Here is an 8000-nt window from a genome sequence, read left to right on the forward strand (position 1 = left end):
CTTTTTGTCTTTTCCCCTGCACTGTATTTTGTCCTGCACTGTCTTTCTGTATTTTTGTGTTTTCCCCTGCACTGTCTTTTTGTCTTTTGTCCTGCACTGTCTTTCTGTATTTTTGTCTTTTGTCCTGCACTGTATTTTGTCCTGCACTGTCTTTCTGTATTTTTGTCTTTTGTCCTGCACTGTATTTTTGTCTTTTGTCCTGCACTGTCTTTCTGTATTTTTGTCTTTTGTCCTGCACTGTCTTTTTGTCTTTTGTCCTGCACTGTCTTTTTTGTCTTTTGTCCTGCACTGTATTTTGTCCTGCACTGTCTTTCTGTATTTTTGTCTTTCCTCTGCACTGTCTTTTGTCCTGCACTGTCTTTTTGTCTTTTGTCCTGCACTGTCTTTTTGTCTTTTGTCCTGCACTGTCTTTCTGTATTTTTGTCTTTCCCCTGCACTGTCTTTTTGTCTTTTGTTCTCTACTGTCTTTTGTCCTGCACTGTCTTGTCTGTCTTGTCCTGCACAGTTTACACCAGGTTGCACAGACGCACTTTATGTATCTAGGACTAACTTACTAAGTCCTTATAGCTCTGTCTTTGTGTTATGTAGCACCCTGATCCTGGAGAAACGTTGTCTCATTTCACTGTGTACTGTAACAGCTATATATGGTTGACTTGACTTGAGAGTATAAATTTGAATCCTGTGCATTATTTAATTGAATTATCTAAGGATTGTGCCATGTAACATTGGGCCCTGTCTGCTTTGTGAACTCTGAAGGCTTTAGTGGTTCCATTCCCTAGGGGTCCATTGTCTCGTAATCTGTCCCTGCAGGTAACTTTAGATGTAAATAAGTGTGTAAAAATGTGTAAAACGTATGACTGAAAACAAAGGTATCTTTCTTATCTGCATTTTATTAATAACCTGGAAAATTTTTTTGTTTGTTTTTTACTTGTGTTGCTCTTCCAGGTTTTTCCAGGTCTTCCATCTTTTGTATGATGTATTCACAATCTGGCAACTTTCAGCCCTTTCCATTTGGAGAAGGACAGCGCCACCTGGTGTAAACACTGAGCACCTGCAGGCAGTGGAGTGAAAAGACAAAAACAGAAGAGAAGAAAAGTTCTCCACGCCAGAGGACTGGGGTTTCGGGGCGTCGCCTTGTTTTTTACTGAGCCAATCAGAATAGTGTTTTCACACTTGTATAAACAACTCGGTTACACGCTGCACGCTGTTTTTATAAACACTGCACTACAAGTCATGGACGCGTCACTTCACTTCTCTCAGGTAGGTGAGCTGGGATTTAATCCTTACACACACACACACACACACACACACACACACACACACACACACACACACACACACACACACACACACACAGCAGTGATAACAGGTAGTAGCTCTTGTACTGTTATGGCACACATCCTTTTACACTCTCAACTCTGTAACAAAGAAACAGTCAGAAAACGCGCACGCGACTGCACAATGTTATACGTCACCATAGTAACCGCAGTTAATATAACCTGGTTTGGGTAACGTTTGTTTCTGGCACGTGCCTTAGTTCTAATCTCTCTCTCTCTCTCTCTCTCTCTCTCTCTCTCTCGCTCTCTCTCTCTCGCTCTCTCTCTCTCTCTCTCCGAATCTGGTGCATTAAAAATGCACTCTGCTCAGTTTTTAATGATGCATGAATGAACTGCATTTTGGACAGAACATGTCTTAAAGAACGTCATGTACATTTTGTTTTTTTACACTTTCGCACACAGATAACTTTTAAAGCTATTTTATTTATCTATTCTGTTTTTATTTTATTTATTTATTCTTTTTCTGCATTAACTTAAATGAAACCTTTTATCGGTCATTGTTAAAACTGAGAAATCGAAATAAAGGTCTTTTTCAAACTCACTCTCTCTCTCTCTCTCTCTCTCTCTCTCTCTCTCTCTCTCTCTCTCTCTGTATTTTTAAACACTCAAAGAAAAAAACTTCCATCAGCGTAAATGTTATTGCGCAATTCTGAGATACTAACAACACCTGGGGTTCTTTCTGTCTGTCTTTCTGTCTTTCTGCCTGTCTTTCTGTCTTTCTTTCTGTCTGTCTTTCTGTCTTTCTTTCTTTCTGTCTGTCTTTCTGTCTTCCTGTCTTTCTCACATTTAAACTGTAAAATGAACTTCAGACACTCACTTAAAAAACTCCTTAAAAACTATTAAAAAAGTAAAAGAAATAAAAAAATATAAATTTTAAACCTATATAATTATATATAATAATAAAATAATAAAACATGACAGGGTTGTGTGATTCTGAGGTGTTTTGTTTGTCGTACACAGAACTGAATGTTAGTCTGACGTGTTAGTAAAGTGGTTTGTGTTTAATGGTGAAAGCAACAACCAAGTCTGCTTTGGAACATATTTTTCCTATACGTTTCCTCCAGTATGACAACAAGGTAGAAAAAAAATGTAATGCAAAGCAGCACAGGATGTGTATGTGTGTATATGTGTGTGTGTGTGTGTGTGTGTGTGTGTGCGTGCTGCGTGCTGTATTAACAAACGCTCGTCTAGACCTGCATGAGGAGGAGGATGAGGAGGAGGAAACAACTTCCTGTCCTCGTTGGCTCCTTGTACAAACGTGTTGCGTGACGTCTCCAAGGTGCTAAAGGTGTTTCTTTCTGGGAGGTAAAGAAAGCTGTGTGCGTATGTGTGTGCGTATGTGTGTGCGTATGTGTGTGCGTATGTGTGTGCGTCTGTGCGAGTGTCTGTGCAAGTGTCTGTGTGAGTGTCTATCTGTGTGAATGTGTGAATGTCTGTGCGAGTGTCTATCTGTGCGAGTGTCTGTGCGAGTGTCTGTGCGAGTGTCTGTGCGAGTGTCTGTGTGACTGTCTGTGCGAGTGTCTGTGCGAGTGTCTGTGCGAGTGTCTGTGCGAGTGTCTGTGCGAGTGTCTGTGTGTGTATGTGTGTGTGTGTGGTCAGCACATCCATCCAGTCTTAACGAGTCCTGAATCACAAAAGCGACACTGTGGTCCTGATGTTTGTCAGGTTTTGTCAGACTTCCCCTGAAACCCGCCCCTTCTAATCGCACAGCAAATGACACGGTTGTTGGCTTTACTGTATGTAGCTCTTGTGGTTGAGTTAGCCCAGAAGCGCTCTGTCACCTGCTGTGGTTTTGGAGACCACTTCTTCTCAGAAATTGCAACTTTCGTTTTCTGTCAGTGACTGGAATTCACACCTAATATAAAAGGAAATTTTGTGCAAATAGAAATCGCAAGCTCTCGTTTTGTGATAATTTGCTGCCTCTATATGTTAAAAACACACACACACACAAGCACATACACACAAACACACACACATGCACACAAACACAAAAACACACACATACACGCAAACACAAACTCAAACACACACACGCACATACACACACACACGCACACAAACACAAAAACACACACATACACGCAAACACAAACTCAAACACACACACATACACACATACACACAAACACACACACACACAAACACATAAGAACCAGCTGTTTCTTTCACAATGTTTGTTTTAGATGTAATTCAGCAGGTGTTTTTTTCTGTCGTCATAGCGATGCCACAGGAAAGTCTTGAGGACTTTTTTGCAGTTCCTTAGAAAAAAACAGCATGAAAAAATGTCTCGTTAATGAATGAATTAATGAATATTCATATTTCAGTGTTGCATTATAACAAAAAAACAAAACAAAAAAAAAAACAAGAAGGTCACCATGAGTAGTGAAAAAATCAAGAAGCTGCTACTTTTAATAGCAATCCAGTATTAAAAAACAAAAAGTATTTAATTTATATGTAAACTAAGTCTTATGACGGGGGGCACGGTGGCTTAGTGGTTAGCACGTTCGCCTCACACCTCCAGGGTTGGGGGTTCGATTCCAGCCTCCGCCTTGTGTGTGTGGAGTTTGCATGTTCACCCCGTGCCTCAGGGGTTTCCTCCGGGTACTCCGGTTTCCTCCCCCGGTCCAAAGACATGCATGGTAGGTTGATTGGCATCTCTGGAAAATTGTCCGTAGTGTGTGAGTGCGTGAGTGAATGAGAGTGTGTGTGTGCCCTGCGATGGGTTGGCACTCCGTCCAGGGTGTATCCTGCCTTGATGCCCGATGACGCCTGAGATAGGCACAGGCTCCCCGTGACCCGAGGTAGTTCGGATAAGCGGTAGAAGATGAGTGAGTGAGTGAGAGAGTGAGTGAGAGTCTTATGACTAATATTTAACTATGTTAAAAGTTGATAAAACAAAATAAATAAAACTACACCGTTGTGTTTGTTGAGGTTTTTCACAATATGTCCCATTAGCTAGAGCGTCACCTAGCTAGTTATATTAGCTATGTCTCGCTCCCCAGTGGTGTTAATATGAAGCTCATATGAAACTAAACACTCAGGACTTTAAGAATCTGTAGAGTTTCATCAGGATTTCTGTTTTTCTCTACAATACTAGAGGTGATAGATTCATAGAAAAGATCCAGAAAAACAAAAACTGTTATTTTATTTCCACACAGATGTTTGTGTGTTCAGAGTAAACGTTGATATCAAACCTGTTTCTGCTCTCTGAGACGCTCCGAGTGTTTGTTCATCTAAAAAGCAGCTCGGATTTCTCTTCAACACTAAAATTCAGTGTAAGATCATCGACAGAGGGAAAAACACACGTCTAAAACACGCTGAAATAACAAGAGTCCTGACTCACTTTAGACTCACGACGATAAAATGAGTCATCATGAGTGATCTACAGGATGAAATGCGTCATTGTCTCTGTGCGCATCTATGCGGCGGTTCTCCGTTTTCCTTTTACCCCTGTGTGTGTGTGTGTTTGTGTGTTTCTTTGATTGTATGTATGTGAGAGTGTGATGGTGTGTGTGTACATTTGTGAGTGTGTATGGGATTGTGTATGTATGTGTGTGATTGTGTCTGTGTATATGTGTGTGTTTGAGGTTTGTCTGTTTGATGGTTTGTGAGTTTGTGTGATGGTGTATCTGAGTGTGAGTGTGTGTGTGTGTGTGTGATCTCATGATAAAATGAGTCATTTTTTTATACTGATTGGAAATCAGACTGTAAAAAGGGTTAATTGTGGCTTCAAACTGTCGAGAGCTGTGATAATAATGGCAGCAGGATGAAATGCGTCATTGACTCTTGCTCATCTCTGCAGCGGTTCATGTTGTTGTTTTGTCATATTGATGCCACAGGAAAGTCTTCAGGACGGAGGATTTTGCGGTTGCACGTTATTTTGTTTTATTAAAATCATCTGATGTTTGAAGCGACTGAAATCTTGGATCATGGGTGTGGTGAAGACGCAGATTTTTACTCCTCGAACGTGCCACTCTTGATTCTTTGTTGTTGTTTACCGTGAGGTTAAGCAGGAAGTGAAAGCGTTTCTCATCAGCAGCTGTTAGTCATCCGTGGGTAAGAGATAAGAGACACATTTGGGCTAAAATAAACGTCATCATTTTCTCCCTTCACTAGAAGTGATGACGCCTCAGAGGGGAAAAGACGCCACATACAGCAAGTGTACACCATCATGTAGCTTCACTTTTACACGTAGCTTCTGCACCGCTGTCTATCTATTTGCTTGTCTGTTTGTCTGCCTGTCTGTCCGTCCGTCTGTTTTCCGGGCTTCTCTCTGTGTTTCTATCAGTCTGTCTGTCTGTCTCTCTCTCTGTCTGTCTGTCTGTCTGTCCGTCTGTCTATCTGTTTTTCTGTCTGTCTCTCTGTGTTTCTGTCAGTCTGTCTCTCACTTTCTCTGTCTGTCTGTCTCTCTCTGTCTGTCTGTCTCTCTGTCTGTCTGTCTGTCTGTCTCTCTCTGTCTGTCTGTCTCTCTGTCTGTATATCTGTCCGTCTGTCTGTCTATCTGTTTTTCTGTCTGTCTGTGTTTGTCAGTCTGTCTGTCTGTCTGTCTCTCTGTCTGTCTGTCTGTCTCTCTCTGTCTGTCTGTCTGTTTGTCAATCTGTCCATCTGTCTGTCTATCTGTTTTTCTGTCTGTCTCTCTGTGTTTCTGTCTGTCTGTCTGTCTCTGTCTGTCTGTCTGTTTGTCAATCTGTCCATCTGTCTGTCTATCTGTTTTTCTGTCTGTCTCTCTGTGTTTCTGTCTGTCTCTCTCTGTCTGTCTGTCTGTCTGTCTGTCTGTCTGTTTGCCAATCTGTCCATCTGTCTGTCTATCTGTTTTTCTGTCTGTCTCTCTGTATGTCTGTCTATCTGTTCGTCTGTCTGTCTCTCTGTCTGTCTTTCTGTCTCTCTCTGACTCTCTGTCTTTCTCTTTTACGTCTCTTGAATAAGTTGCTCCTGATGTGAACAGGCTGATATGTGGGACGTTAACCGTTGTCATCTACTACTACACACTTTTACACACAACTCCTCTAACTGTGTGTGTGTGTGTGTGTAATATAGAGACTAAATATGTGTGTAAAATAAAGACTAAACAGAGTTAAGGGTATTGGTGCTGATGTTGCAGTCATGTGACAGTCTTCTTAGCTTGTTGCCAGGGAAACCGGAGTGATGATCACTTCCAGGCCGTTCTACAGAATTCATATGGAGGAAGAAATCATATCAGAAAGCAGCCAATTTTGGCCCTGTAGCCTGAAGCTTCCTCACATCTCCTGGGTCATGGATTTGATCCTGAGCCTAAGTTACTGTTTGTGTGGAGCTTCACGTCTTTTAGTGTCCCTGTAGAGTTCCTCTGGTTCTCCATTTTCCTTTTATTCCTGTGTGTGTGTGTTTGATTGTATGTGTGTTGGTATGTATGTCAGAGTGTGTGTGTTTGATTGTATGTGTGTTGGTATGTATGTCAGAGTGTGTGTGTGTGTATGTGTGTATATGTGTGTGTGGGTGTTTGATTGTATGCGTGTTGGTATGTATGTCAGAGTGTGTGTGTGTGTGTGTGTTTGATTGTATGTGTGTTGGTATGTATGTCAGAGTGTGTGTGTGTGTGTGTGTTTGATTGTATGTGTGTTGGTATGTATGTCAGAGTGTGTGTATGTGTGTATATGTGTGTATATGTGTGTGTGTGTGTTTGATTGTATGTGTGTTGGTATGTATGTCAGAGTGTGTGTGTGTGTGTGTGTGTGTGTGTATGTGTGTATATGTGTGTGTGTGAGCATGCATGTGCTCGTGCTCAACGCACACTTCCTCTTGACAAAGTGATTCATTTTCAAATGCTGCCATCTAGTGTATGATGTTATCTTATTACTATATTTGTCACAATCTTGTATTTTTTTTTTTGTAGCTAAATTGTTCTTTTTTCTTTCTTTCGGCATTTAATTTTTTATTATTTTTTTTAAATCGAACACGTTGATTTGTTTGCTTGACCTTTGTGATGTCCGAAATTCCTCTCAGTACAAAACTTATGTAGTTTTTGTGCAGGATTTTCATGAACGTAACCCGAATCCACGACTCCCATACACACCAGTATTTGTTTGTACTTGTACATGTTGTGATCATGATGGTGTATGGGTTGGATGATTAGATTGAAAAAGTATTGATAGTTCCTCTCTTGGATTTCTTTACGTTCCTGTATGTGACCACAAGGGGGCAGCAGAGCGCCATCATAAGACTTGATAAGACTTAAAACTAGGAAAACGTGTTAAAAACGACAAATTCACGCACGATATTAAGTCAGAACAGTTTTTTGTTTAAAGAGAAACGGAAATGTGATGTTTTATCTGTGGATTTTCTTCCTTTATAGAGAGAGAAGATGCTCTGACATGTGGTTTTGGGGATAAATGCTGTATCTGGGATCATGAATGCAGTGTGAAGTGCAGGAAAGGAAAGGAAGTGATGTAGTGTGTATGTGAATGTGATTAAACCGTGGATAATGTGTGTGTGTGTGTTAAGTGAAAGCAGAGCGAAAGGACAAACACGAGTCGTTTCCAGCAGGTCAAAGCGGACGCTCTTTAAAGGGGGTAAAGTGACAGCAGCTCCTGCACATGGCCTCCCTGATTCAACTCGGTTTGTTTGTTCTAATTAAAGCGGCCCAGCGCAGAACGCCGGTCCTAATGAAGCCATTTATCTTAGCGT

This window comes from Tachysurus vachellii, chromosome 13, assembly GCF_030014155.1.
Source record: "Tachysurus vachellii isolate PV-2020 chromosome 13, HZAU_Pvac_v1, whole genome shotgun sequence".
Classification (NCBI taxonomy): Eukaryota; Metazoa; Chordata; class Actinopteri; order Siluriformes; family Bagridae; genus Tachysurus; species Tachysurus vachellii.